General features: G+C 45.1%; 28 non-coding genes across 28 annotated transcripts; all 28 read left to right on the forward strand.

Annotated features, from left to right (window-relative positions):
• The first annotated feature begins 493 nt into the window (after positions 1 to 493).
• Positions 494 to 565, forward strand: TRNAP-AGG (transfer RNA proline (anticodon AGG)). The gene has a single exon. It is a non-coding gene; the product is annotated as a tRNA-Pro (tRNA).
• A 248-nt stretch (positions 566 to 813) lies between these two features.
• On the forward strand, positions 814 to 885 carry TRNAP-AGG (transfer RNA proline (anticodon AGG)). Its single transcript has one exon. It is a non-coding gene; the product is annotated as a tRNA-Pro (tRNA).
• Positions 886 to 1134: 249 nt separating this feature from the next.
• TRNAP-AGG (transfer RNA proline (anticodon AGG)) lies at positions 1135 to 1206 on the forward strand. Its single transcript has one exon. It is a non-coding gene; the product is annotated as a tRNA-Pro (tRNA).
• An 88-nt stretch (positions 1207 to 1294) lies between these two features.
• TRNAP-AGG (transfer RNA proline (anticodon AGG)) lies at positions 1295 to 1366 on the forward strand. The gene has a single exon. It is a non-coding gene; the product is annotated as a tRNA-Pro (tRNA).
• An 88-nt stretch (positions 1367 to 1454) lies between these two features.
• Positions 1455 to 1526, forward strand: TRNAP-AGG (transfer RNA proline (anticodon AGG)). Its single transcript has one exon. It is a non-coding gene; the product is annotated as a tRNA-Pro (tRNA).
• Positions 1527 to 1775: 249 nt separating this feature from the next.
• TRNAP-AGG (transfer RNA proline (anticodon AGG)) lies at positions 1776 to 1847 on the forward strand. Its single transcript has one exon. It is a non-coding gene; the product is annotated as a tRNA-Pro (tRNA).
• An 88-nt stretch (positions 1848 to 1935) lies between these two features.
• On the forward strand, positions 1936 to 2007 carry TRNAP-AGG (transfer RNA proline (anticodon AGG)). Its single transcript has one exon. It is a non-coding gene; the product is annotated as a tRNA-Pro (tRNA).
• Positions 2008 to 2096: 89 nt separating this feature from the next.
• TRNAP-AGG (transfer RNA proline (anticodon AGG)) lies at positions 2097 to 2168 on the forward strand. The gene has a single exon. It is a non-coding gene; the product is annotated as a tRNA-Pro (tRNA).
• Positions 2169 to 2256: 88 nt separating this feature from the next.
• On the forward strand, positions 2257 to 2328 carry TRNAP-AGG (transfer RNA proline (anticodon AGG)). Its single transcript has one exon. It is a non-coding gene; the product is annotated as a tRNA-Pro (tRNA).
• A 409-nt stretch (positions 2329 to 2737) lies between these two features.
• On the forward strand, positions 2738 to 2809 carry TRNAP-AGG (transfer RNA proline (anticodon AGG)). Its single transcript has one exon. It is a non-coding gene; the product is annotated as a tRNA-Pro (tRNA).
• Positions 2810 to 2897: 88 nt separating this feature from the next.
• TRNAP-AGG (transfer RNA proline (anticodon AGG)) lies at positions 2898 to 2969 on the forward strand. The gene has a single exon. It is a non-coding gene; the product is annotated as a tRNA-Pro (tRNA).
• Positions 2970 to 3058: 89 nt separating this feature from the next.
• Positions 3059 to 3130, forward strand: TRNAP-AGG (transfer RNA proline (anticodon AGG)). Its single transcript has one exon. It is a non-coding gene; the product is annotated as a tRNA-Pro (tRNA).
• Positions 3131 to 3218: 88 nt separating this feature from the next.
• Positions 3219 to 3291, forward strand: TRNAP-AGG (transfer RNA proline (anticodon AGG)). The gene has a single exon. It is a non-coding gene; the product is annotated as a tRNA-Pro (tRNA).
• An 88-nt stretch (positions 3292 to 3379) lies between these two features.
• On the forward strand, positions 3380 to 3451 carry TRNAP-UGG (transfer RNA proline (anticodon UGG)). Its single transcript has one exon. It is a non-coding gene; the product is annotated as a tRNA-Pro (tRNA).
• A 249-nt stretch (positions 3452 to 3700) lies between these two features.
• Positions 3701 to 3772, forward strand: TRNAP-AGG (transfer RNA proline (anticodon AGG)). Its single transcript has one exon. It is a non-coding gene; the product is annotated as a tRNA-Pro (tRNA).
• An 88-nt stretch (positions 3773 to 3860) lies between these two features.
• On the forward strand, positions 3861 to 3932 carry TRNAP-AGG (transfer RNA proline (anticodon AGG)). Its single transcript has one exon. It is a non-coding gene; the product is annotated as a tRNA-Pro (tRNA).
• An 88-nt stretch (positions 3933 to 4020) lies between these two features.
• TRNAP-AGG (transfer RNA proline (anticodon AGG)) lies at positions 4021 to 4092 on the forward strand. Its single transcript has one exon. It is a non-coding gene; the product is annotated as a tRNA-Pro (tRNA).
• Positions 4093 to 4341: 249 nt separating this feature from the next.
• Positions 4342 to 4413, forward strand: TRNAP-AGG (transfer RNA proline (anticodon AGG)). The gene has a single exon. It is a non-coding gene; the product is annotated as a tRNA-Pro (tRNA).
• Positions 4414 to 4501: 88 nt separating this feature from the next.
• On the forward strand, positions 4502 to 4573 carry TRNAP-AGG (transfer RNA proline (anticodon AGG)). Its single transcript has one exon. It is a non-coding gene; the product is annotated as a tRNA-Pro (tRNA).
• Positions 4574 to 4821: 248 nt separating this feature from the next.
• Positions 4822 to 4893, forward strand: TRNAP-AGG (transfer RNA proline (anticodon AGG)). Its single transcript has one exon. It is a non-coding gene; the product is annotated as a tRNA-Pro (tRNA).
• Positions 4894 to 4982: 89 nt separating this feature from the next.
• TRNAP-AGG (transfer RNA proline (anticodon AGG)) lies at positions 4983 to 5054 on the forward strand. The gene has a single exon. It is a non-coding gene; the product is annotated as a tRNA-Pro (tRNA).
• Positions 5055 to 6482: 1428 nt separating this feature from the next.
• On the forward strand, positions 6483 to 6604 carry TRNAL-CAA (transfer RNA leucine (anticodon CAA)). Its single transcript has 2 exons — positions 6483 to 6520; positions 6559 to 6604. It is a non-coding gene; the product is annotated as a tRNA-Leu (tRNA).
• A 2889-nt stretch (positions 6605 to 9493) lies between these two features.
• TRNAL-CAA (transfer RNA leucine (anticodon CAA)) lies at positions 9494 to 9615 on the forward strand. The gene is made up of 2 exons: positions 9494 to 9531; positions 9570 to 9615. It is a non-coding gene; the product is annotated as a tRNA-Leu (tRNA).
• Positions 9616 to 10811: 1196 nt separating this feature from the next.
• Positions 10812 to 10933, forward strand: TRNAL-CAA (transfer RNA leucine (anticodon CAA)). Its single transcript has 2 exons — positions 10812 to 10849; positions 10888 to 10933. It is a non-coding gene; the product is annotated as a tRNA-Leu (tRNA).
• An 819-nt stretch (positions 10934 to 11752) lies between these two features.
• TRNAL-CAA (transfer RNA leucine (anticodon CAA)) lies at positions 11753 to 11874 on the forward strand. The gene is made up of 2 exons: positions 11753 to 11790; positions 11829 to 11874. It is a non-coding gene; the product is annotated as a tRNA-Leu (tRNA).
• Positions 11875 to 16451: 4577 nt separating this feature from the next.
• On the forward strand, positions 16452 to 16573 carry TRNAL-CAA (transfer RNA leucine (anticodon CAA)). Its single transcript has 2 exons — positions 16452 to 16489; positions 16528 to 16573. It is a non-coding gene; the product is annotated as a tRNA-Leu (tRNA).
• A 2322-nt stretch (positions 16574 to 18895) lies between these two features.
• Positions 18896 to 19017, forward strand: TRNAL-CAA (transfer RNA leucine (anticodon CAA)). Its single transcript has 2 exons — positions 18896 to 18933; positions 18972 to 19017. It is a non-coding gene; the product is annotated as a tRNA-Leu (tRNA).
• A 7586-nt stretch (positions 19018 to 26603) lies between these two features.
• Positions 26604 to 26725, forward strand: TRNAL-CAA (transfer RNA leucine (anticodon CAA)). Its single transcript has 2 exons — positions 26604 to 26641; positions 26680 to 26725. It is a non-coding gene; the product is annotated as a tRNA-Leu (tRNA).
• Positions 26726 to 27710: the final 985 nt, after the last annotated feature.

Below are 27710 nucleotides of genomic sequence, written 5' to 3' on the forward strand. Positions count from 1 at the left end.
AGTGTCGTACATGGTCCGTTGGTCTAGGGGTATGATATCGCTTAGGGTGCGAGTGGTCCCGGGGTTAAAATCCCGGACGGACCCGAGTTTTTGCAGAGGTAATTTATTGACTATTTAAATGCATCTAACTACAGGGTAGGCCTATGAGTTTAGCATGTTTTATTTCACACATGGTCCAGTGGTCTAGGGGTATGATACTCGCTTTGGGTGCGAGTGGTCCCGGGTTCAAATCCCGGACGGACCCGAGTTTTGCAGAAGTAAATTGGTGACTATTTAAATGCAACTAGTTAAATTGTAGGACTACGACTTGAGCATGTCTCGCAGTCATTCATGATCTGTTGGTTTAAGGGTATGATACTTGCTTAGGGTGCGAGTGGTCCCGGGTTCAAATCTCGGACGGGCCCGAGTTTTTGCAGAGGTAATTTAGTGACTATTTAAATGCAACTAACTACAGGGTAGGCCTATGAGTTGAGCATGTTTTAGTCTCATTCATGGTCCGTTGGTCTAGGGGTATGATACTCGCTTAGGGTGCGAGTGGTCCCGGGTTCAAATCCCGGACGGACCCGAGTTTTGCAGAAGTAATTTGGTGACTATTTAAATGCAACAAGTTAAATTGTAGGACTACGAGTTGAGCATGTCTCGTTGTCATTCATGATCTGTTGGTCTAGGGGTATGATACTCGCTTAGGGTGCGAGTGGTCCTGGGTTCAAATCCCGGACGGAACCGAGTTTTTGCAGAGGTAATTTAGTGACTATTTAAATGCAACTAACTACAGCGTAGGCCTATGAGTTGAGCATGTTTTATTTCACACATGGTCCGTTGGTCTAGGGGTATGATACTCGCTTAGGGTGCGAGTGGTCCCGGGTTCAAATCCCGGACTGACCCGAGTTTTGCAGAAGTAAATTGGTGACTATTTAAATGCAACTAGTTAAATTGTAGGACTACGACTTGAGCATGTCTCGCAGTCATTCATGATCTGTTGGTTTAGGGGTATGATACTTGCTTAGGGTGCGAGTGGTCCCGGGTTCAAATCTCGGACGGGCCCGAGTTTTTGCAGAGGTAATTTAGTGACTATTTAAATGCATCTAACTACAGGGTAGGCCTATGAGTTGAGCATGTTTTAGTCTCATTCATGGTCCGTTGGTCTAGGGGTATGATACTCGCTTAGGGTGCGAGTGGTCCCGGGTTCAAATCCCGGACGGACCCGAGTTTTGCAGAAGTAATTTGGTGACTATTTAAATGCAACTACTTAAATTGTAGGACTACGAGTTGAGCATGTTTCAGTGTCATACATGGTCCGTTGGTCTAGGGGTATGATACTCGCTTAGGGTGCGAGTGGTCCCGGGTTAAAATCCCGGACGGACCCGAGTTTTTGCAGAGGTAATTTAGTGACTATATAAATGCAACTAACTACAGGGTAGGCCTATGAGTTTTGCATGTTTTATTTCATAAGTGGTCTGTTGGTCTAGGGGTATGATACTCGCTTAGGGTGCGAGTGGTCCCGGGTTCAAATCCCGGAAGGACCGGAGTTTTTGCAGAGGTAATTTAGGGACTATTTAAATGCAACTAACTACAGGGTAGGCCTATGATTAGAGCATGATTTAGTTTCATACATGGTCCGTTGGTCTAGGGGTATGATACTCGATTAGGGTGCGAGTGGTCACGGGTTCAAATCCCGGACGGACCCGAGTTTTGCAGAAGTAATTTGGTGACTATTTAAATGCAACTAGTTAAATTGTAGGACTACGAGTTGAGCATGTTTCAGTGTCATACATGGTCCGTTGGTCTAGGGGTATGATACTCGCTTAGGGTGCGAGTGGTCCTGGGTTCAAATCCCGGACGGACCCGAGTTTTTGCAGAGGTAATTTAGTGACTACATAAATGCAACTTGCTACAGGGTAGGCCTATGAGTTGAGCATGTTTTATTTCATAAGTGGTCCGTTGGTCTAGGGGTATGATACTCGCTTAGGGTGCGAGTGGTCCCGGGTTCAAATCTCGGACGGACCCGAGTTTTAGCAGAGGTAATTTAGTGACTATTTAAATGCAACTAACTACAGGGTAGGCCTATGATTAGAGCATGTTTTAGTTTCATACATGGTCCGTTGGTCTAGGGGTATGATACTCGCTTAGGGTGCGAGTGGTCCCGGGTTCAAATCCCGGACGGACCCGAGTTTTGCAGAAGTAATTTGGTGACTATTTAAATGCAACTAGTTAAATTGTAGGACTACGAGTTGAGCATGTTTCAGTGTCATACATGGTCCGTTGGTCTAGGGGTATGATACTCGCTTAGGGTGCGAGTGGTCCCGGGTTAAAATCCCGGACGGACCCGAGTTTTTGCAGAGGTAATTTAGTGACTATATAAATGCAACTAACTACAGGGTAGGCCTATGAGTTGAGCATGTTTTATTTCATAAGTGGTCCGTTGGTCTAGGGGTATGATACACGCTTAGGGTGCGAGTGGTCCCGGGTTCAAATCTCGGACGGACCCGAGTTTTTGCAGAGGTAATTTAGGGACTATTTAAATGCAACTAACTACAGGGTAGGCCTATGATTAGAGCATGTTTTATTTTCATACATGGTCCGTTGGTCTAGGGGTATGATACTCGATTAGGGTGCGAGTGGTCACGGGTTCAAATCCCGGACGGACCCGAGTTTTGCAGAAGTAATTTGGTGACTATTTAAATGCAACTAGTTAAATTGTAGGACTACGAGTTGAGCATGTTTCAGTGTCATACATGTTCCGTTGGTCTAGGGGTATGATACTCGCTTAGGGTGCGAGTGGTCCTGGGTTCAAATCCCGGACGGACCCGAGTTTTTGCAGAGGTATTTTAGTGACTACATAAATGCAACTAGCTACAGGGTAGGCCTATGAGTTGAGCATGTTTTATTTCATAAGTGGTCCGTTGGTCTAGGGGTATGATACTCGCTTAGGGTGCGAGTGGTCCCGGGTTCAAATCCCGGACGGACCCGAGTTTTTGCAGAGGTAATTTAGTGACTATTTAAATGCAACTAACTACAGGGTAGGCCTATGATTAGAGCATGTTTTAGTTTCATACATGGTCCGTTGGTCTAGGGGTATGATACTCGCTTAGGGTGCGAGTGGTCCCGGGTTCAAATCCCGGACGGACCCGAGTTTTGCAGAAGTAATTTGGTGACTATTTAAATGCAACTAGTTAAATTGTAGGACTACGAGTTGAGCATGTTTCAGTGTCGTACATGGTCCGTTGGTCTAGGGGTATGATACTCGCTTAGGGTGCGAGTGGTCCCGGGGTTAAAATCCCGGACGGACCCGAGTTTTTGCAGAGGTAATTTAGTGACTATTTAAATGCATCTAACTACAGGGTAGGCCTATGAGTTGAGCATGTTTTATTTCACACATGGTCCGTTGGTCTAGGGGTATGATACTCGCTTTGGGTGCGAGTGGTCCCGGGTTCAAATCCCGGACGGACCCGAGTTTTGCAGAAGTAAATTGGTGACTATTTAAATGCAACTAGTTAAATTGTAGGACTACGACTTGAGCATGTCTCGCAGTCATTCATGATCTGTGGGTTTAGGGGTATGATACTTGCTTAGGGTGCGAGTGGTCCCGGGTTCAAATCTCGGACGGGCCCGAGTTTTTGCAGAGGTAATTTAGTGACTATTTAAATGCAACTAACTACAGGGTAGGCCTATGAGTTGAGCATGTTTTAGTCTCATTCATGGTCCGTTGGTCTAGGGGTATGATACTCGCTTAGGGTGCGAGTGGTCCCGGGTTCAAATCCCGGACGGACCCGAGTTTTGCAGAAGTAATTTTGTGACTATTTATATGCAACTAGTTAAATTGTAGGACTACGAGTTGAGCATGTTTCAGTGTCATACATGGTCCGTTGGTCTAGGGGTATGATACTCGCTTAGGGTGCGAGTGGTCCCGGGTTAAAATCCCGGACGGACCCGAGTTTTTGCAGAGGTAATTTAGTGACTATATAAATGCAACTAACTACAGGGTAGGCCTATGAGTTGAGCATGTTTTATTTCATAAGTGGTCCGTTGGTCTAGGGGTATGATACTCGCTTAGGGTGCGAGTGGTCCCGGGTTCAAATCCCGGACGGACCCGAGTTTTTGCAGAGGTAATTTAGGGACTATTTAAATGCAACTAACTACAGGGTAGGCCTATGATTAGAGCATGTTTTAGCTTCATACATGGTCCGTTGGTCTAGGGGTATGATACTCGATTAGGGTGCGAGTGGTCACGGGTTCAAATCCCGGACGGACCCGAGTTTTGCAGAAGTAATTTGGTGACTATTTAAATGCAACTAGTTAAATTGTAGGACTACAAGTTGAGCATGTTTCATTGTCATACATGGTCCGTTGGTCTAGGGGTATGATAATCGCTTAGGGTGCGAGTGGTCCTGGGTTCAAATCCCGGACGGACCCGAGTTTTTGCAGAGGTAATTTAGTGACTACATAAATGCAACTAGCTACAGGGTAGGCCTATGAGTTGAGCATGTTTTATTTCATAAGTGGTCCGTTGGTCTAGGGGTATGATACTCGCTTAGGGTGCGAGTGGTCCCGGGTTCAAATCCCGGACGGACCCGAGTTTTTGCAGAGGTAATTTAGTGACTATTTAAATGCAACTAACTACAGGGTAGGCCTATGATTAGAGCATGTTTTGGTTTCTTACATGGTCCGTTGGTCTAGGGGAATATACTCGCTTAGGGTGCGAGTGGTCCTGGGTTCAAATCCCGGACGGACCCGAGTTTTTGCAGAGGTAATTTAGTGACTACATAAATGCAACTAGCTACAGGGTAGGCCTATGAGTTGAGCATGTTTTATTTCATAAGTGGTCCGTTGGTCTAGGGGTATGATACTCGCTTAGGGTGCGAGTGGTCCCGGGTTCAAATCCCGGACGGACCCGAGTTTTTGCAGAGGTAATTTAGTGACTATTTAAATGCAACTAACTACAGGGTAGGCCTATGATTAGAGCATGTTTTGGTTTCTTACATGGTCCGTTGGTCTAGGGGTATGATACTCGCTTAGGGTGCGAGTGGTCCCGGGTTCAAATCCCGGACGGACCCGAGTTTTTGCAGAGGTAATTTAGTGACTATTTAAATGCAACTAACTACAGGGTAGGCCTATGATTAGAGCATGTTTTGGTTTCTTACATGGTCCGTTGGTCTAGGGGAATATACTCGCTTAGGGTGCGAGTGGTCCCGGGTTCAAATCCCGGACGGACCCGAGTTTTGCAGAAGTAATATGGTGACTATTTAAATGCAACTAGTTAAATTGTAGGACTACGAGTTGAGCATGTTTCAGTGTCGTTGATCAGTGCTCTCCTGACCTCGATGATCCGAAACCGACTGAACTCGGTTAAACGGGACTCCTTTCAATAGGGTCGAAGAGGTTTTGTACGATGATGAAAATGTCGCTCCTGATTTACTGACAATTAAGGACAAAAATATCGTAAGTTGTTAAATAGGTTTTGGAGAACACTTCCAGAGATGGAAATTGAAATTATAATTAGTGCTACTCTGTCGTAGACGGTGAACATTGTTATGTTTGTAACATATAGATGGCGAGAGCCTCTCCATGTTAACAGTATTAATTATCAATGTAACTAAGCCCTAATAAACTCTGTCTTTAATTAAACAAAGAACCCAAAGTATAAGTTATTAATCCGGCTCTAATTAATACTCGATCGACTCATAGGAAGTATCAGCAAGAAAGATATAACAACTGGCGACGGAGATTCCGTACCGACCCCACCCTATCGCTACGCATCAAAATGGCGGCTGCTTTGTCTATATTCGTCGAACCTTTCGACTTCACTACATGTGATTGGCCCACCTATATGGGACGCGTGGAACTTCTTTTCATCGCTCGCGATATTGCTGACGATAAAAAGGTGGCCACATTTTTGACTTTATTAGACCCACGTACCTACACTTTGTTACGTAATCTCACGGCTCAAGCCGGGCCTTCAAATAAGACTTTGGCCGAACTCAAAACAACTCTCGGCGATCATTTATTCCCTAAGCCTTTGCTTGTCGCGGAACGCTTTCGGTTTACTCGCTGCCGGCAATCGGCTTCCCAGCCCGTGTCCGCGTACGTCCAAATTACATAAGACCACAACAGGATGGCCGAGCGGTCTAAGGCGCAAGACTCAAGGGGCTTAGCTCTCTTCGTTCACGATGAAAATCACTGTATTCTGGTCCTCGTTTGAGGGCGTGGGTTCGAATCCCACTTCTGACACCATGTGTTTTATGAAAATAACTGGAAGAGATGTAATTTTAAAACGTCCAAATTACATAAAACCACGTCAGGATGGCCGAGCGGCCTAAGGTGCCAGACTCAAGGGGCTTAGCTTCCTTCGTTCACGATGTGAATCACTGTATTCTGGTCCTCGTTTGCGGGAGTGTTTTTGAATCCCACTTCTGACACGATGTGTTTTTTGAAAATAACTGGAAGAGATGTAATTTTAAAACGTCCAAATTACATAAAACTACGTCAGGATGGCCGAGCGGTCTAAGGCGCCAGACTCAAGGGGCTTAGCTTCCCTCGTTCACGATGTGAATCTGTGTATTCTGGTCCTCGTTTGAGGGCGTGGGTTCGAATCCCACTTCTGATACGATGTGTTTTATGAATATAACTAGAAGAGATGTAATTTTAAAACGTCCAAATTACTTAAAACCACGTCAGGAGGGCCGAGCGGTCTAAGGCGCCAGACTCAAGGGGCTTAGCTTCCTTCGTTCACGATGTGAATCTGTGTATTCTCGTCCACGTTTGAGGGTGTGGGTTCGAATCCCTCTTCTGACACGATGTCTTTTTTGAAAATAACTGGAAGAGATGTAATTTTAAAACGTCCAAATTACATAAAACCACGTCAGTATGGCCGAGCGGTCTAAGGCGCCAGACTCAAGAGGCTTAGCTTCCTTCGTTCACGATGTGAATCTGTGTATTCCCGTCCTCGTTTGAGGGCGTGGGTTCGAATCCCACTTCTGACACGATGTCTTTTTTGAAAATAACTGGAAGAGATGTAATTTTAAAACGTCCAAATTACATAAAACCACGTCAGGATGGCCGAGCGGTCTAAGGCGCCAGACTCAAGGGGCTTAGCTTCCTTCGTTCACGATGTGAATCTGTGTATTCTCGTCCACGTTTGAGGGTGTGGGTTCGAATCCCTCTTCTGACACGATGTGTTTTTTGAAAATAACTGGAAGAGATGTAATTTTAAAACGTTCAAATTACATAAAACCACGTAAGTATGGCCGAGCGGTCTAAGGCGCCAGACTCAAGGGGCTTAGCTCTCTTCGTTCACGATGAGAATCTGTGTATTCCCGTCCTCGTTTGAGGGCGTGGGTTCGTATCGCACTTCTGACACGATGTGTTTTATGAAAATAACTGGAAGAGATGTAATTTTAAAACGTTCAAATTACATAAAACCACGTCAGTATGGCCGAGCGGTCTTAGGCGACAGACTCAAGGGTTCTTAGCTTCCTTCGTTCACGATGTGAATCGCTGTATTCTGGTCCTCGTTTGCGGGAGTGTTTTCGAATCCCACTTCTGACACGATGTGTTTTTTGAAAATAACTGGAAGAGATGTAATTTTAAAACGTCCAAATTACATAAAACCACGTCAGGATGGCCGAGCGGTCTAAGGCGCCAGACTCAAGGGACTTAGCTTCCTTCGTTCACGATGTGAATCTGTGTATTCTCGTCCACGTTTGAGGGCGTGGGTTCGAATCCCTCTTCTGACACGATGTGTTTTTTGAAAATAACTGGAAGAGATGTAATTTTAAAACGTCCAAATTACATAAAACCACGTCAGTATGGCCGAGCGGTCTAAGGCGCCAGACTCAAGGGGCTTAGCTTCCTTCGTTCACGATGTGAATCTGTTTATTCTCGTCCTCGTTTGAGGGCGTGGGTTCGAATCCCACGTCTGACACGAATGGTTTTTTGAAAATAACTGGAAGAGATGTAATTTTAAAACGTCCAAATTACATAAAACCACGTCAGGATGGCCGAGCGGCCTAAGGTGCCAGACTCAAGGGGCTTAGCTTCCTTCGTTCACGATGTGAATCGCTGTATTCTGGTCCTCGTTTGCGGGAGTGTTTTCGAATCCCACTTCTGACACGATGTGTTTTTTGAAAATAACTGGAAGAGATGTAATTTTAAAACGTCCAAATTACATAAAACCACGTCAGTATGGCCGAGCGGTCTAAGGCACCAGACTCAAGGGGCTTAGCTTCCTTCGTTCCCGATGTGAATCGCTGTATTCTGGTCCTCGTTTGCGGGAGTGTTTTCGAATCTCACTTCTGACACGATGTGTTTTTTGAAAATAACTGGAAGAGATGTAATTTTAAAACGTCCAAATTACATAAAACCACGTCAGTATGGCCGAGCGGTCTTAGGCGACAGACTCAAGGGGCTTAGCTTCCTTCGTTCACGATGTGAATCTGTGTATTCTCGTCCACGTTTGAGGGCGTGGGTTCGAATCCCTCTTCTGACACGATGTGTTTTTTGAAAATAACTGGAAGAGATGTAATTTTAAAACGTCCAAATTACATAAAACCACGTCAGGATGGCCGAGCGGCCTATGGTGCCAGACTCAAGGGGCTTAGCTTCCTTCGTTCACGATGTGAATCTGTGTATTCTGGTCCTCGTTTGAGGGCGTGGGTTCGAATCCCACTTCTGACATGATGTGTTTTATGAAAATAACTAGAAGAGATGTAATTTTAAAACGTCCAAATTACATAAAACCACGTCAGTATGGCCGAGCGGTCTAAGGCGCCAGACTCGAGGGGCTTAGCTTCCTTCGTTCACGATGTGAATCTGTGTATTCTGGTCCTCGTTTGAGGGCGTGGGTTCGTATCGCCCTTCTGACACGATGTGTTTTATGAAAATAACTGGAAGAGATGTAATTTTAAAACGTCCAAATTACATAAAACCACGTCAGTATGGCCGAGCGGTCTTAGGCGACAGACTCACGGGTTCTTAGCTTCCTTCGTTCACGATGTGAATCGCTGTATTCTGGTCCTCGTTTGCGGGAGTGTTTTCGAATCCCACTTCTGACACGATGTGTTTTTTGAAAATAACTGGAAGAGATGTAATTTTAAAACGTCCAAATTACATAAAACCACGTCAGGATGGCCGAGCGGCCTAAGGTGCCAGACTCAAGGGGCTTAGCTTCCTTCGTTCACGATGTGAATAACTGTATTCTGGTCCTCGTTTGAGGGCGTGGGTTCGAATCCCACTTCTGACACCATGTGTTTTATGAAAATAACTGGAAGAGATGTAATTTTAAAACGTTCAAATTACATAAAACCACGTCAGTATGGCCGAGCGGTCTTAGGCGACAGACTCAAGGGTTCTTAGCTTCCTTCGTTCACGATGTGAATCGCTGTATTCTGGTTCTCGTTTGCGGGAGTGTTTTCGAATCCCACTTCTGACACGATGTGTTTTTTGAAAATAACTGGAAGAGATGTAATTTTAAAACGTCCAAATTACATAAAACTACGTCAGGATGGCCGAGCGGTCTAAGGCGCCAGACTCAAGGGGCTTAGCTTCCTTCGTTCACGATGTGAATCTGTGTATTCTGGTCCTCGTTTGAGGGCGTGGGTTCGAATCCCACTTCTGACACGATGTGTTTTATGAAAATAACTAGAAGAGATGTAATTTTAAAACGTCCAAATTATATAAAACCACGTCAGTATGGCCGAGCGGTCTAAGGCGCCAGACTCAAGGGGCTTAGCTTCCTTCGTTCACGATGTGAATCTGTGTATTCTGGTCCTCGTTTGAGGGCGTGGGTTCGTATCGCCCTTCTGACACGATGTGTTTTATGAAAATAACTGGAAGAGATGTAATTTTAAAACGTCGAAATTACATAAAACCACGTCAGTATGGCCGAGCGGTCTTAGGCGACAGACTCAAGGGTTCTTAGCTTCCTTCGTTCACGATGTGAATCGCTGTATTCTGGTCCTCGTTTGAGGGCGTGGGTTCGAATCCCACTCCTGATACCATGTGTTTTATGAAAATAACTAGAAGAGATATAATTTTGAAACGTCCAAATTACATAAAACCACGTAAGTATGGCCGAGCGGTCTAAGGCGCCAGACTCAAAGGGCTTAGCTTCCTTCGTTCACGATGTGAATCTGTGTATTCTCGTCCACGTTTGAGGGCGTGGGTTCGAATCCCTCTTCTGACACGATGTGTTTTTTGAAAATAACTGGAAGAGATGTAATTGTAAAACGTCCAAATTACATAAAACCACGTCAGGATGGCCGAGCGGTCTAAGGCGCCAGACTCAAGGGGCTTAGCTTCCTTCGTTCACGATGTGAATCTGTGTATTCTCGTCCACGTTTGAGGGCGTGGGTTCGAATCCCTCTTCTGACACGATGTGTTTTTTGAAAATAACTGGAAGAGATGTAATTTTAAAACGTCCAAATTACATAAAACCACGTCAGTATGGCCGAGCGGTCTAAGGGGCCAGACTCAAGGGGCTTAGCTTCCTTCGTTCACGATGTGAATCTGTGTATTCTCGTCCTCGTTTGAGGGCGTGGGTTCGAATCCCACTTCTGACACGATGTGTTTTATGAAAATAACTAGAAGAGATGTAATTTTAAAACGTTCAAATTACATAAAACCACGTCAGTATGGCCGAGCGGTCTTAGGCGACAGACTCAAGGGTTCTTAGCTTCCTTCGTTCACGATGTGAATCGCTGTATCCTGGTCCTCGTTTGCGGGAGTGTTTTCGAATCCCACTTCTGACACGATGTGTTTTTTGAAAATAACTGGAAGAGATGTAATTTTAAAACGTCCAAATTACATAAAACTACGTCAGGATGGCCAAGCGGTCTAAGGCGCCAGACTCAAGGGGCTTAGCTTCCTTCGTTCACGATGTGAATCTGTGTATTCTGGTCCTCGTTTGAGGGCGTGGGTTCGAATCCCACTTCTGACATGATGTGTTTTATGAAAATAACTAGAAGAGATGTAATTTTAAAACGTCCAAATTACATAAAACTACGTCAGGATGGCCGAGCGGTCTAAGGCGCCAGACTCAAGGGGCTTAGCTTCCTTCGTTCACGATGTGAATCTGTGTATTCCCGTCCTCGTTTGAGGGCGTGGGTTCGAATCCCACTTCTGACACGATGTGTTTTTTGAAAATAACTGGAAGAGATGTAATTGTAAAACGTCCAAATTACATAAAACCACGTCAGGATGGCCGAGCGGTCTAAGGCGCCAGACTCAAGGGGCTTAGCTTCCTTCGTTCACGATGTGAATCTGTGTATTCTCGTCCACGTTTGAGGGCGTGGGTTCGAATCCCTCTTCTGACACGATGTGTTTTTTGAAAATAACTGGAAGAGATGTAATTTTAAAACGTCCAAATTACATAAAACCACGTCAGTATGGCCGAGCGGTCTAAGGGGCCAGACTCAAGGGGCTTAGCTTCCTTCGTTCACGATGTGAATCTGTGTATTCTCGTCCTCGTTTGAGGGCGTGGGTTCGAATCCCACTTCTGACACGATGTGTTTTATGAAAATAACTGGAAGAGATGTAATTTTAAAACGTTCAAATTACATAAAACCACGTCAGTATGGCCGAGCGGTCTTAGGCGACAGACTCAAGGGTTCTTAGCTTCCTTCGTTCACGATGTGAATCGCTGTATCCTGGTCCTCGTTTGCGGGAGTGTTTTCGAATCCCACTTCTGACACGATGTGTTTTTTGAAAATAACTGGAAGAGATGTAATTTTAAAACGTCCAAATTACATAAAACTACGTCAGGATGGCCGAGCGGTCTAAGGCGCCAGACTCAAGGGGCTTAGCTTCCTTCGTTCACGATGTGAATCTGTGTATTCTGGTCCTCGTTTGAGGGCGTGGGTTCGAATCCCACTTCTGACATGATGTGTTTTATGAAAATAACTAGAAGAGATGTAATTTTAAAACGTCCAAATTACATAAAACCACGTCAGTATGGCCGAGCGGTCTAAGGCGCCAGACTCAAGGGGCTTAGCTTCCTTCGTTCACGATGTGAATCTGTGTATTCCCGTCCTCGTTTGAGGGCGTGGGTTCGAATCCCACTTCTGACACGATGTGTTTTTTGAAAATAACTGGAAGAGATGTAATTGTAAAACGTCCAAATTACATAAAACCACGTCAGGATGGCCGAGCGGTCTAAGGCGCCAGACTCAAGGGGCTTAGCTTCCTTCGTTCACGATGTGAATCTGTGTATTCTCGTCCACGTTTGAGGGCGTGGGTTCGAATCCCTCTTCTGACACGATGTGTTTTTTGAAAATAACTGGAAGAGATGTAATTTTAAAACGTCCAAATTACATAAAACCACGTCAGTATGGCCGAGCGGTCTAAGGGGCCAGACTCAAGGGGCTTAGCTTCCTTCGTTCACGATGTGAATCTGTGTATTCTCGTCCTCGTTTGAGGGCGTGGGTTCGAATCCCACTTCTGACACGAATGGTTTTTTGAAAATAACTGGAAGAGATGTAATTTTAAAACGTCCAAATTACATAAAACCACGTCAGGATGGCCGAGCGGCCTAAGGTGCCAGACTCAAGGGGCTTAGCTTCCTTCGTTCACGATGTGAATCACTGTATTCTCGTCCTCGTTTGAGGGCGTGGGTTCGAATCCCACTTCTGACACGAATGGTTTTATGAAAATAACTAGAAGAGATGTAATTTTGAAACGTCCAAATTACATAAAACCACGTCAGTATGGCCGAGCGGTCTAAGGCGCCAGACTCAAAGGGCTTAGCTTCCTTCGTTCACGATGTGAATCTGTGTATTCTCGTCCACGTTTGAGGGCGTGGGTTCGAATCCCTCTTCTGACACGATGTGTTTTTTGAAAATAACTGGAAGAGATGTAATTTTAAAACGTCCAAATTACATAAAACCACGTCAGGATGGCCGAGCGGCCTAAGGTGCCAGACTCAAGGGGCTTAGCTTCCTTCGTTCACGATGTGAATCACTGTATTCTCGTCCTCGTTTGAGGGCGTGGGTTCGAATCCCACTTCTGACACGAATGGTTTTATGAAAATAACTAGAAGAGATGTAATTTTGAAACGTCCAAATTACATAAAACCACGTCAGTATGGCCGAGCGGTCTAAGGCGCCAGACTCAAAGGGCTTAGCTTCCTTCGTTCACGATGTGAATCTGTGTATTCTCGTCCACGTTTGAGGGCGTGGGTTCGAATCCCTCTTCTGACACGATGTGTTTTTTGAAAATAACTGGAAGAGATGTAATTTTAAAACGTCCAAATTACATAAAACCACGTCAGTATGGCCGAGCGGTCTAAGGCGCCAGACTCAAGGGGCTTAGCTTCCTTCGTTCACGATGTGAATCTGTGTATTCTCGTCCTCGTTTGAGGGCGTGGGTTCGAATCCCACTTCTGACACGAATGGTTTTTTGAAAATAACTGGAAGAGATGTAATTTTAAAACGTCCAAATTACATAAAACCACGTCAGGATGGCCGAGCGGCCTAAGGTGCCAGACTCAAGGGGCTTAGCTTCCTTCGTTCACGATGTGAATCACTGTATTCTGGTCCTCGTTTGAGGGCGTGGGTTCGAATCCCACTTCTGACACCATGTGTTTTATGAAAATAACTAGAAGAGATGTAATTTGAAACGTCCAAATTACATAAAACCACGTCAGTATGGCCGAGCGGTCTAAGGCGCCAGACTCAAAGGGCTTAGCTTCCTTCGTTCACGATGTGAATCTGTGTATTCTCGTCCACGTTTGAGGGCGTGGGTTCGAATCCCTCTTCTGACACGATGTGTTTTTTGAAAATAACTGGAAGAGATGTAATTTTAAAACTTCCAAATTACATAAAACCACGTCAGTATGGCCGAGCGGTCTAAGGCGCCAGACTCAAGGGGCTTAGCTTCCTTCGTTCACGATGTGAATCTGTGTATTCTCGTCCTCGTTTGAGGGCGTGGGTTCGAATCCCACTTCTGACACGAATGGTTTTTTGAAAATAACTGGAAGAGATGTAATTTTAAAACGTCCAAATTACATAAAACCACGTCAGGATGGCCGAGCGGCCTAAGGTGCCAGACTCAAGGGGCTTAGCTTCCTTCGTTCACGATGTGAATCACTGTATTCTGGTCCTCGTTTGAGGGCGTGGGTTCGAATCCCACTTCTGACACCATGTGTTTTATGAAAATAACTAGAAGAGATGTAATTTTGAAACGTCCAAATTACATAAAACCACGTCAGTATGGCCGAGTGGTCTAAGGCGCCAGACTCAAGGGGCTTAGATTCCTTCGTTCACGATGTGAATCTGTGTATTCTCGTCCTCGTTTGAGGGCGTGGGTTCGAATCCCACTTCTGACACGATGTGTTTTTTGAAAATAACTGGAAGAGATGTAATTTTAAAACGTCCAAATTACATAAAACCACGTCAGGATGGCCGAGCGGCCTAAGGTGCCAGACTCAAGGGGCTTAGCTTCCTTCGTTCACGATGTGAATCACTGTATTCTGGTCCTCGTTTGCGGGAGTGTTTTCGAATCCCACTTCTGACACGATGTGTTTTATGAAAATAACTGGAAGAGATGTAATTTTAAAACGTCCAAATTACATAAGACCACGTCAGGATGGCCGAGCGGCCTAAGGTGCCAGACTCAAGGGGCTTAGCTTCCTTCGTTCACGATGTGAATCACTGTATTCTGGTCCTCGTTTGCGGGAGTGTTTTCGAATCCCACTTCTGACACGATGTGTTTTATGAAAATAACTGGAAGAGATGTAATTTTAAAACGTCCAAATTACATAAGACCACAACAGGATGGCCGAGCGGTCTAAGGCGCAAGACTCAAGGTGCTTAGCTCTCTTCGTTCACGATGTGAATCTGTGTATTCTGGTCCTCGTTTGAGGGCGTGGGTTCGTATCGCACTTCTGACACGATGTGTTTTTTGAAAATAACTGGAAGAGATGTAATTTTAAAACGTCCAAATTACATAAAACCACGTCAGGATGGCCGAGCGGTCTAAGGCGCCAGACTCAAGGGGCTTAGCTTCCTTCGTTCACGATGTGAATCTGTGTATTCTCGTCCACGTTTGAGGGCGTGGGTTCGAATCCCTCTTCTGACACGATGTGTTTTTTGAAAATAACTGGAAGAGATGTAATTTTGAAACGTCCAAATTACATAAAACCACGTCAGTATGGCCGAGCGGTCTAAGGGGCCAGACTCAAGGGGCTTAGCTTCCTTCGTTCACGATGTGAATCTGTGTATTCTCGTCCTCGTTTGAGGGCGTGGGTTCGAATCCCACTTCTGACACGAATGGTTTTTTGAAAATAACTGGAAGAGATGTAATTTTAAAACGTCCAAATTACATAAAACCACGTCAGGATGGCCGAGCGGCCTAAGGTGCCAGACTCAAGGGGCTTAGCTTCCTTCGTTCACGATGTGAATCACTGTATTCTGGTCCTCGTTTGAGGGCGTGGGTTCGAATCCCACTTCTGACACCATGTGTTTTATGAAAATAACTAGAAGAGATGTAATTTTGAAACGTCCAAATTACATAAAACCACGTCAGTATGGCCGAGCGGTCTAAGGCGCCAGACTCAAAGGGCTTAGCTTCCTTCGTTCACGATGTGAATCTGTGTATTCTCGTCCACGTTTGAGGGCGTGGGTTCGAATCCCTCTTCTGACACGATGTGTTTTTTGAAAATAACTGGAAGAGATGTAATTTTAAAACGTCCAAATTACATAAAACCACGTCAGTATGGCCGAGCGGTCTAAGGCGCCAGACTCAAGGGGCTTAGCTTCCTTCGTTCACGATGTGAATCTGTGTATTCTCGTCCTCGTTTGAGGGCGTGGGTTCGAATCCCACTTCTGACACGAATGGTTTTTTGAAAATAACTGGAAGAGATGTAATTTTAAAACGTCCAAATTACATAAAACCACGTCAGGATGGCCGAGCGGCCTAAGGTGCCAGACTCAAGGGGCTTAGCTTCCTTCGTTCACGATGTGAATCACTGTATTCTGGTCCTCGTTTGAGGGCGTGGGTTCGAATCCCACTTCTGACACCATGTGTTTTATGAAAATAACTAGAAGAGATGTAATTTTGAAACGTCCAAATTACATAAAACCACGTCAGTATGGCCGAGCGGTCTAAGGCGCCAGACTCAAAGGGCTTAGCTTCCTTCGTTCACGATGTGAATCTGTGTATTCTCGTCCACGTTTGAGGGCGTGGGTTCGAATCCCTCTTCTGACACGATGTGTTTTTTGAAAATAACTGGAAGAGATGTAATTTTAAAACGTCCAAATTACATAAAACCACGTCAGTATGGCCGAGCGGTCTAAGGCGCCAGACTCAAGGGGCTTAGCTTCCTTCGTTCACGATGTGAATCTGTGTATTCTCGTCCTCGTTTGAGGGCGTGGGTTCGAATCCCACTTCTGACACGAATGGTTTTTTGAAAATAACTGGAAGAGATGTAATTTTAAAACGTCCAAATTACATAAAACCACGTCAGGATGGCCGAGCGGCCTAAGGTGCCAGACTCAAGGGGCTTAGCTTCCTTCGTTCACGATGTGAATCACTGTACTCTGGTCCTCGTTTGAGGGCGTGGGTTCGAATCCCACTTCTGACACCATGTGTTTTATGAAAATAACTAGAAGAGATGTAATTTTGAAACGTCCAAATTACATAAAACCACGTCAGTATGGCCGAGTGGTCTAAGGCGCCAGACTCAAGGGGCTTAGCTTCCTTCGTTCACGATGTGAATCTGTGTATTCTCGTCCTCGTTTGAGGGCGTGGGTTCGAATCCCACTTCTGACACGATGTGTTTTTTGAAAATAACTGGAAGAGATGTAATTTTAAAACGTCCAAATTACATAAAACCACGTCAGGATGGCCGAGCGGCCTAAGGTGCCAGACTCAAGGGGCTTAGCTTCCTTCGTTCACGATGTGAATCACTGTATTCTGGTCCTCGTTTGCGGGAGTGTTTTCGAATCCCACTTCTGACACGATGTGTTTTATGAAAATAACTGGAAGAGATGTAATTTTAAAACGTCCAAATTACATAAGACCACGTCAGGATGGCCGAGCGGCCTAAGGTGCCAGACTCAAGGGGCTTAGCTTCCTTCGTTCACGATGTGAATCACTGTATTCTGGTCCTCGTTTGCGGGAGTGTTTTCGAATCCCACTTCTGACACGATGTGTTTTATGAAAATAACTGGAAGAGATGTAATTTTAAAACGTCCAAATTACATAAGACCACAACAGGATGGCCGAGCGGTCTAAGGCGCAAGACTCAAGGTGCTTAGCTCTCTTCGTTCACGATGTGAATCTGTGTATTCTGGTCCTCGTTTGAGGGCGTGTGTTCGTATCGCACTTCTGACACGATGTGTTTTTTGAAAATAACTGGAAGAGATGTAATTTTAAAACGTCCAAATTACATAAAACCACGTCAGGATGGCCGAGCGGTCTAAGGCGCCAGACTCAAGGGGCTTAGCTTCCTTCGTTCACGATGTGAATCTGTGTATTCTCGTCCACGTTTGAGGGCGTGGGTTCGAATCCCTCTTCTGACACGATGTGTTTTTTGAAAATAACTGGAAGAGATGTAATTTTAAAACGTCCAAATTACATAAAACCACGTCAGTATGGCCGAGCGGTCTAAGGCGCCAGACTCAAGGGGCTTAGCTTCCTTCGTTCACGATGTGAATCTGTGTATTCTCGTCCTCGTTTGAGGGCGTGGGTTCGAATCCCACTTCTGACACGAATGGTTTTTTGAAAATAACTGGAAGAGATGTAATTTTAAAACGTCCAAATTACATAAAACCACGTCAGGATGGCCGAGCGGCCTAAGTTGCCAGACTCAAGGGGCTTAGCTTCCTTCGTTCACGATGTGAATCACTGTATTCTGGTCCTTGTTTGAGGGCGTGGGTTCGAATCCCACTTCTGACACCATGTGTTTTATGAAAATAACTAGAAGAGATGTAATTTTGAAACGTCCAAATTACATAAAACCACGTCAGTATGGCCGAGCGGTCTAAGGCGCCAGACTCAAGGGGCTTAGCTTCCTTCGTTCACGATGTGAATCTGTTTATTCTCGTCCTCGTTTGAGGGCGTGGGTTCAAATCCCACTTCTGACACGATGTGTTTTTTGAAAATAACTGGAAGAGATGTAATTTTAAAACGTCCAAATTACATAAAACCACGTCAGGATGGCCGAGCGGCCTAATGTGCCAGACTCAAGGGGCTTAGCTTCCTTCGTTCACGATGTGAATCACTGTATTCTGGTCCTCGTTTGCGGGAGTGTTTTCGAATCCCACTTCTGACACGATGTGTTTTATGAAAATAACTGGAAGAGATGTAATTTTAAAACGTCCAAATTACATAAGACCACGTCAGGATGGCCGAGCGGCCTAAGGTGCCAGACTCAAGGGGCTTAGCTTCCTTCGTTCACGATGTGAATCACTGTATTCTGGTCCTCGTTTGAGGGCGTGGGTTCGAATCCCACTTCTGACACCATGTGTTTTATGAAAATAACTAGAAGAGATGTAATTTTGAAACGTCCAAATTACATAAAACCACGTCAGTATGGCCGAGCGGTCTAAGGCGCCAGACTCAAAGGGCTTAGCTTCCTTCGTTCACGATGTGAATCTGTGTATTCTCGTCCACGTTTGAGGGCGTGGGTTCGAATCCCTCTTCTGACACGATGTGTTTTTTGAAAATAACTGGAAGAGATGTAATTTTAAAACGTCCAAATTACATAAAACCACGTCAGTATGGCCGAGCGGTCTAAGGCGCCAGACTCAAGGGGCTTAGCTTCCTTCGTTCACGATGTGAATCTGTGTATTCTCGTCCTCGTTTGAGGGCGTGGGTTCGAATCCCACTTCTGACACGAATGGTTTTTTGAAAATAACTGGAAGAGATGTAATTTTAAAACGTCCAAATTACATAAAACCACGTCAGGATGGCCGAGCGGCCTAAGGTGCCAGACTCAAGGGGCTTAGCTTCCTTCGTTCACGATGTGAATCACTGTACTCTGGTCCTCGTTTGAGGGCGTGGGTTCGAATCCCACTTCTGACACCATGTGTTTTATGAAAATAACTAGAAGAGATGTAATTTTGAAACGTCCAAATTACATAAAACCACGTCAGTATGGCCGAGTGGTCTAAGGCGCCAGACTCAAGGGGCTTAGCTTCCTTCGTTCACGATGTGAATCTGTGTATTCTCGTCCTCGTTTGAGGGCGTGGGTTCGAATCCCACTTCTGACACGATGTGTTTTTTGAAAATAACTGGAAGAGATGTAATTTTAAAACGTCCAAATTACATAAAACCACGTCAGGATGGCCGAGCGGCCTAAGGTGCCAGACTCAAGGGGCTTAGCTTCCTTCGTTCACGATGTGAATCACTGTATTCTGGTCCTCGTTTGCGGGAGTGTTTTCGAATCCCACTTCTGACACGATGTGTTTTATGAAAATAACTGGAAGAGATGTAATTTTAAAACGTCCAAATTACATAAGACCACGTCAGGATGGCCGAGCGGCCTAAGGTGCCAGACTCAAGGGGCTTAGCTTCCTTCGTTCACGATGTGAATCACTGTATTCTGGTCCTCGTTTGCGGGAGTGTTTTCGAATCCCACTTCTGACACGATGTGTTTTATGAAAATAACTGGAAGAGATGTAATTTTAAAACGTCCAAATTACATAAGACCACAACAGGATGGCCGAGCGGTCTAAGGCGCAAGACTCAAGGTGCTTAGCTCTCTTCGTTCACGATGTGAATCTGTGTATTCTGGTCCTCGTTTGAGGGCGTGTGTTCGTATCGCACTTCTGACACGATGTGTTTTTTGAAAATAACTGGAAGAGATGTAATTTTAAAACGTCCAAATTACATAAAACCACGTCAGGATGGCCGAGCGGTCTAAGGCGCCAGACTCAAGGGGCTTAGCTTCCTTCGTTCACGATGTGAATCTGTGTATTCTCGTCCACGTTTGAGGGCGTGGGTTCGAATCCCACTTCTGACACGAATGGTTTTTTGAAAATAACTGGAAGAGATGTAATTTTAAAACGTCCAAATTACATAAAACCACGTCAGGATGGCCGAGCGGCCTAAGTTGCCAGACTCAAGGGGCTTAGCTTCCTTCGTTCACGATGTGAATCACTGTATTCTGGTCCTTGTTTGAGGGGGTGGGTTCGAATCCCACTTCTGACACCATGTGTTTTATGAAAATAACTAGAAGAGATGTAATTTTGAAACGTCCAAATTACATAAAACCACGTCAGTATGGCCGAGCGGTCTAAGGCGCCAGACTCAAGGGGCTTAGCTTCCTTCGTTCACGATGTGAATCTGTTTATTCTCGTCCTCGTTTGAGGGCGTGGGTTCAAATCCCACTTCTGACACGATGTGTTTTTTGAAAATAACTGGAAGAGATGTAATTTTAAAACGTCCAAATTACATAAAACCACGTCAGGATGGCCGAGCGGCCTAATGTGCCAGACTCAAGGGGCTTAGCTTCCTTCGTTCACGATGTGAATCACTGTATTCTGGTCCTCGTTTGCGGGAGTGTTTTCGAATCCCACTTCTGACACGATGTGTTTTATGAAAATAACTGGAAGAGATGTAATTTTAAAACGTCCAAATTACATAAGACCACGTCAGGATGGCCGAGCGGCCTAAGGTGCCAGACTCAAGGGGCTTAGCTTCCTTCGTTCACGATGTGAATCTGTGTATTCTCGTCCACGTTTGAGGGCGTGGGTTCGAATCCCTCTTCTGACACGATGTGTTTTTTGAAAATAACTGGAAGAGATGTAATTTTAAAACGTCCAAATTACATAAAACCACGTCAGTATGGCCGAGCGGTCTAAGGCGCCAGACTCAAGGGGCTTAGCTTCCTTCGTTCACGATGTGAATCTGTGTATTCTCGTCCTCGTTTGAGGGCGTGGGTTCGAATCCCACTTCTGACACGAATGGTTTTTTGAAAATAACTGGAAGAGATGTAATTTTAAAACGTCCAAATTACATAAAACCACGTCAGGATGGCCGAGCGGCCTAAGGTGCCAGACTCAAGGGGCTTAGCTTCCTTCGTTCACGATGTGAATCACTGTATTCTGGTCCTCGTTTGAGGGCGTGGGTTCGAATCCCACTTCTGACACCATGTGTTTTATGAAAATAACTAGAAGAGATGTAATTTGAAACGTCCAAATTACATAAAACCACGTCAGTATGGCCGAGCGGTCTAAGGCGCCAGACTCAAAGGGCTTAGCTTCCTTCGTTCACGATGTGAATCTGTGTATTCTCGTCCACGTTTGAGGGCGTGGGTTCGAATCCCTCTTCTGACACGATGTGTTTTTTGAAAATAACTGGAAGAGATGTAATTTTAAAACTTCCAAATTACATAAAACCACGTCAGTATGGCCGAGCGGTCTAAGGCGCCAGACTCAAGGGGCTTAGCTTCCTTCGTTCACGATGTGAATCTGTGTATTCTCGTCCTCGTTTGAGGGCGTGGGTTCGAATCCCACTTCTGACACGAATGGTTTTTTGAAAATAACTGGAAGAGATGTAATTTTAAAACGTCCAAGTTACATAAAACCACGTCAGGATGGCCGAGCGGCCTAAGGTGCCAGACTCAAGGGGCTTAGCTTCCTTCGTTCACGATGTGAATCACTGTATTCTGGTCCTCGTTTGAGGGCGTGGGTTCGAATCCCACTTCTGACACCATGTGTTTTATGAAAATAACTAGAAGAGATGTAATTTTGAAACGTCCAAATTACATAAAACCACGTCAGTATGGCCGAGTGGTCTAAGGCGCCAGACTCAAGGGGCTTAGCTTCCTTCGTTCACGATGTGAATCTGTGTATTCTCGTCCTCGTTTGAGGGCGTGGGTTCGAATCCCACTTCTGACACGATGTGTTTTTTGAAAATAACTGGAAGAGATGTAATTTAAAAACGTCCAAATTACATAAAACCACGTCAGGATGGCCGAGCGGCCTAAGGTGCCAGACTCAAGGGGCTTAGCTTCCTTCGTTCACGATGTGAATCACTGTATTCTGGTCCTCGTTTGCGGGAGTGTTTTCGAATCCCACTTCTGACACGATGTGTTTTATGAAAATAACTGGAAGAGATGTAATTTTAAAACGTCCAAATTACATAAGACCACGTCAGGATGGCCGAGCGGCCTAAGGTGCCAGACTCAAGGGGCTTAGCTTCCTTCGTTCACGATGTGAATCACTGTATTCTGGTCCTCGTTTGCGGGAGTGTTTTCGAATCGCACTTCTGACACGATGTGTTTTTTGAAAATAACTGGAAGAGATGTAATTTTGAAACGTCCAAATTACATAAAACCACGTCAGTATGGCCGAGCGGTCTAAGGGGCCAGACTCAAGGGGCTTAGCTTCCTTCGTTCACGATGTGAATCTGTGTATTCTCGTCCTCGTTTGAGGGCGTGGGTTCGAATCCCACTTCTGACACGAATGGTTTTTTGAAAATAACTGGAAGAGATGTAATTTTAAAACGTCCAAATTACATAAAACCACGTCAGGATGGCCGAGCGGCCTAAGGTGCCAGACTCAAGGGGCTTAGCTTCCTTCGTTCACGATGTGAATCACTGTATTCTGGTCCTCGTTTGAGGGCGTGGGTTCGAATCCCACTTCTGACACCATGTGTTTTATGAAAATAACTAGAAGAGATGTAATTTTGAAACGTCCAAATTACATAAAACCACGTCAGTATGGCCGAGCGGTCTAAGGCGCCAGACTCAAAGGGCTTAGCTTCCTTCGTTCACGATGTGAATCTGTGTATTCTCGTCCACGTTTGAGGGCGTGGGTTCGAATCCCTCTTCTGACACGATGTGTTTTTTGAAAATAACTGGAAGAGATGTAATTTTAAAACGTCCAAATTACATAAAACCACGTCAGTATGGCCGAGCGGTCTAAGGCGCCAGACTCAAGGGGCTTAGCTTCCTTCGTTCACGATGTGAATCTGTGTATTCTCGTCCTCGTTTGAGGGCGTGGGTTCGAATCCCACTTCTGACACGAATGGTTTTTTGAAAATAACTGGAAGAGATGTAATTTTAAAACGTCCAAATTACATAAAACCACGTCAGGATGGCCGAGCGGCCTAAGGTGCCAGACTCAAGGGGCTTAGCTTCCTTCGTTCACGATGTGAATCACTGTATTCTGGTCCTCGTTTGAGGGCGTGGGTTCGAATCCCACTTCTGACACCATGTGTTTTATGAAAATAACTAGAAGAGATGTAATTTTGAAACGTCCAAATTACATAAAACCACGTCAGTATGGCCGAGCGGTCTAAGGCGCCAGACTCAAAGGACTTAGCTTCCTTCGTTCACGATGTGAATCTGTGTATTCTCGTCCACGTTTGAGGGCGTGGGTTCGAATCCCTCTTCTGACACGATGTGTTTTTTGAAAATAACTGGAAGAGATGTAATTTTAAAACGTCCAAATTACATAAAACCACGTCAGTATGGCCGAGCGGTCTAAGGCGCCAGACTCAAGGGGCTTAGCTTCCTTCGTTCACGATGTGAATCTGTGTATTCTCGTCCTCGTTTGAGGGCGTGGGTTCGAATCCCACTTCTGACACGAATGGTTTTTTGAAAATAACTGGAAGAGATGTAATTTTAAAACGTCCAAATTACATAAAACCACGTCAGGATGGCCGAGCGGCCTAAGGTGCCAGACTCAAGGGGCTTAGCTTCCTTCGTTCACGATGTGAATCACTGTATTCTGGTCCTCGTTTGAGGGCGTGGGTTCGAATCCCACTTCTGACACCATATGTTTTATGAAAATAACTAGAAGAGATGTAATTTTGAAACGTCCAAATTACATAAAACCACGTCAGTATGGCCGAGTGGTCTAAGGCGCCAGACTCAAGGGGCTTAGCTTCCTTCGTTCACGATGTGAATCTGTGTATTCTCGTCCTCGTTTGAGGGCGTGGGTTCGAATCCCACTTCTGACACGATGTGTTTTTTGAAAATAACTGGAAGAGATGTAATTTTAAAACGTCCAAATTACATAAAACCACGTCAGGATGGCCGAGCGGCCTAAGGTGCCAGACTCAAGGGGCTTAGCTTCCTTCGTTCACGATGTGAATCACTGTATTCTGGTCCTCGTTTGCGGGAGTGTTTTCGAATCCCACTTCTGACACGATGTGTTTTATGAAAATAACTGGAAGAGATGTAATTTTAAAACGTCCAAATTACATAAAACCACGTCAGTATGGCCGAGCGGTCTAAGGCGCCAGACTCAAGGGGCTTAGCTTCCTTCGTTCACGATGTGAATCTGTGTATTCTCGTCCTCGTTTGAGGGCGTGGGTTCGAATCCCACTTCTGACACGAATGGTTTTTTGAAAATAACTGGAAGAGATGTAATTTTAAAACGTCCAAATTACATAAAACCACGTCAGGATGGCCGAGCGGCCTAAGTTGCCAGACTCAAGGGGCTTAGCTTCCTTCGTTCACGATGTGAATCACTGTATTCTGGTCCTTGTTTGAGGGCGTGGGTTCGAATCCCACTTCTGACACCATGTGTTTTATGAAAATAACTAGAAGAGATGTAATTTTGAAACGTCCAAATTACATAAAACCACGTCAGTATGGCCGAGCGGTCTAAGGCGCCAGACTCAAGGGGCTTAGCTTCCTTCGTTCACGATGTGAATCTGTTTATTCTCGTCCTCGTTTGAGGGCGTGGGTTCAAATCCCACTTCTGACACGATGTGTTTTTTGAAAATAACTGGAAGAGATGTAATTTTAAAACGTCCAAATTACATAAAACCACGTCAGGATGGCCGAGCGGCCTAATGTGCCAGACTCAAGGGGCTTAGCTTCCTTCGTTCACGATGTGAATCACTGTATTCTGGTCCTCGTTTGCGGGAGTGTTTTCGAATCCCACTTCTGACACGATGTGTTTTATGAAAATAACTGGAAGAGATGTAATTTTAAAACGTCCAAATTACATAAGACCACGTCAGGATGGCCGAGCGGCCTAAGGTGCCAGACTCAAGGGGCTTAGCTTCCTTCGTTCACGATGTGAATCACTGTATTCTGGTCCTCGTTTGCGGGAGTGTTTTCGAATCCCACTTCTGACACGATGTGTTTTATGAAAATAACTAGAAGAGATGTAATTTTGAAACGTCCAAATTACATAAAACCACGTAAGTATGGCCGAGCGGTCTAAGGCGCCAGACTCAAAGGGCTTAGCTTCCTTTGTTCACGATGTGAATCTGTGTATTCTCGTCCACGTTTGAGGGCGTGGGTTCGAATCCCTCTTCTGACACGATGTGTTTTTTGAAAATAACTGGAAGAGATGTAATTTTAAAACGTCCAAATTACATAAAACCACGTCAGTATGGCCGAGCGGTCTAAGGCGCCAGACTCAAGGGGCTTAGCTTCCTTCGTTCACGATGTGAATCTGTGTATTCTCGTCCTCGTTTGAGGGCGTGGGTTCGAATCCCACTTCTGACACGAATGGTTTTTTGAAAATAACTGGAAGAGATGTAATTTTAAAACGTCCAAATTACATAAAACCACGTCAGGATGGCCGAGCGGCCTAAGGTGCCAGACTCAAGGGGCTTAGCTTCCTTCGTTCACGATGTGAATCACTGTATTCTGGTCCTCGTTTGAGGGCGTGGGTTCGAATCCCACTTCTGACACCATGTGTTTTATGAAAATAACTAGAAGAGATGTAATTTTGAAACGTCCAAATTACATGAAACCACGTCAGTATGGCCGAGCGGTCTAAGGCGCCAGACTCAAGGGGCTTAGCTTCCTTCGTTCACGATGTGAATCTGTGTATTCTCGTCCTCGTTTGAGGGCGTGGGTTCGAATCCCACTTCTGACACGATGTGGTTTTTGAAAATAACTGGAAGAGATGTAATTTTAAAACGTCCAAATTACATAAAACCACGTCAGTATGGCCGAGCGGCCTAAGGTGCCAGACTCAAGGGGCTTAGCTTCCTTCGTTCACGATGTGAATCACTGTATTCTGGTCCTCGTTTGCGGGAGTGTTTTCGAATCCCACTTCTGACACGATGTGTTTTATGAAAATAACTGGAAGAGATGTAATTTTAAAACGTCCAAATTACATAAAACCACGTCAGGATGGCCGAGCGGTCTAAGGCGCCAGACTCAAGGGGCCTAGCTTCCTTCGTTCACGATGTGAATCTGTGTATTCTCGTCCACGTTTGAGGGCGTGGGTTCGAATCCCTCTTCTGACACGATGTGTTTTTTGAAAATAACTGGAAGAGATGTAATTTTAAAACGTCCAAATTACATAAAACCACGTAAGTATGGCCGAGCGGTCTAAGGCGCCAGACTCAAGGGGCTTAGCTCTCTTCGTTCACGATGTGAATCTGTGTATTCCCGTCCTCGTTTGAGGGCGTGGGTTCGAATCCCACTTCTGACACGATGTGTTTTATGAAAATAACTGGAAGAGATGTAATTTTAAAACGTTCAAATTACATAAAACCACGTCAGTGTGGCCGAGCGGTCTTAGGCGACAGACTCAAGGGTTCTTAGCTTCCTTCGTTCACGATGTGAATCGCTGTATTCTGGTCCTCGTTTGCGGGAGTGTTTTCGAATCCCACTTCTGACACGATGTGTTTTTTGAAAATAACTGGAAGAGATGTAAATTTAAAACGTCCAAATTACATAAAACCACGTCAGTATGGCCGAGCGGTCTAAGGCGCCAGACTCAAGGGGCTTAGCTTCCTTCGTTCACGATGTGAATCTGTGTATTCTGGTCCTCGTTTGAGGGCGTGGGTTCGAATCCCACTTCTGATACGATGTGTTTTATGAAAATAACTAGAAGAGATGTAATTTTAAAACGTCCAAATTACATAAAACCACGTCAGTATGGCCGAGCGGTCTAAGGCGCCAGACTCAAGGGGCTTAGCTTCCTTCGTTCACGATGTGAATCTGTGTATTCCCGTCCTCGTTTGAGGGCGTGGGTTCGAATCCCACTTCTGACACGATGTGTTTTTTGAAAATAACTGGAAGAGATGTAATTTTAAAACGTCCAAATTACATAAAACCACGTCAGGATGGCCGAGCGTTCTAAGGCGCCAGACTCAAGGGGCTTAGCTTCCTTCGTTCACGATGTGAATCTGTGTATTCCCGTCCTCGTTTGAGGGCGTGGGTTCGAATCCCACTTCTGACACGATGTGTTTTTTGAAAATAAGTGGAAGAGATGTAATTTTAAAACGTCCAAATTACATAAAACCACGTCAGGATGGCCGAGCGGTCTAAGGCGCCAGACTCAAGGGGCTTAGCTTCCTTCGTTCACGATGTGAATCTGTGTATTCTCGTCCACGTTTGAGGGCGTGGGTTCGAATCCCTCTTCTGACACGATGTGTTTTTTGAAAATAACTGGAAGAGATGTAATTTAAAAACGTCCAAATTACATAAAACCACGTCAGTATGGCCGAGCGGTCTAAGGCGCCAGACTCAAGGGGCTTAGCTTCCTTCGTTCACGATGTGAATCTGTGTATTCTCGTCCTCGTTTGAGGGCGTGGGTTCGAATCCCACTTCTGACACGAATGGTTTTTTGAAAATAACTGGAAGAGATGTAATTTTAAAACGTCCAAATTACATAAAACCACGTCAGGATGGCCGAGCGGCCTAAGGTGCCAGACTCAAGGGGCTTAGCTTCCTTCGTTCACGATGTGAATCACTGTATTCTGGTCCTCGTTTGAGGGCGTGGGTTCGAATCCCACTTCTGACACCATGTGTTTTATGAAAATAACTAGAAGAGATGTAATTTTGAAAC

Source organism: Phalangium opilio, unplaced genomic scaffold (assembly GCF_054372755.1).
Source record: "Phalangium opilio isolate 3A_F unplaced genomic scaffold, DU_Popi_V2 ptg000061l_1, whole genome shotgun sequence".
NCBI lineage: Eukaryota > Metazoa > Arthropoda > Arachnida > Opiliones > Phalangiidae > Phalangium > Phalangium opilio.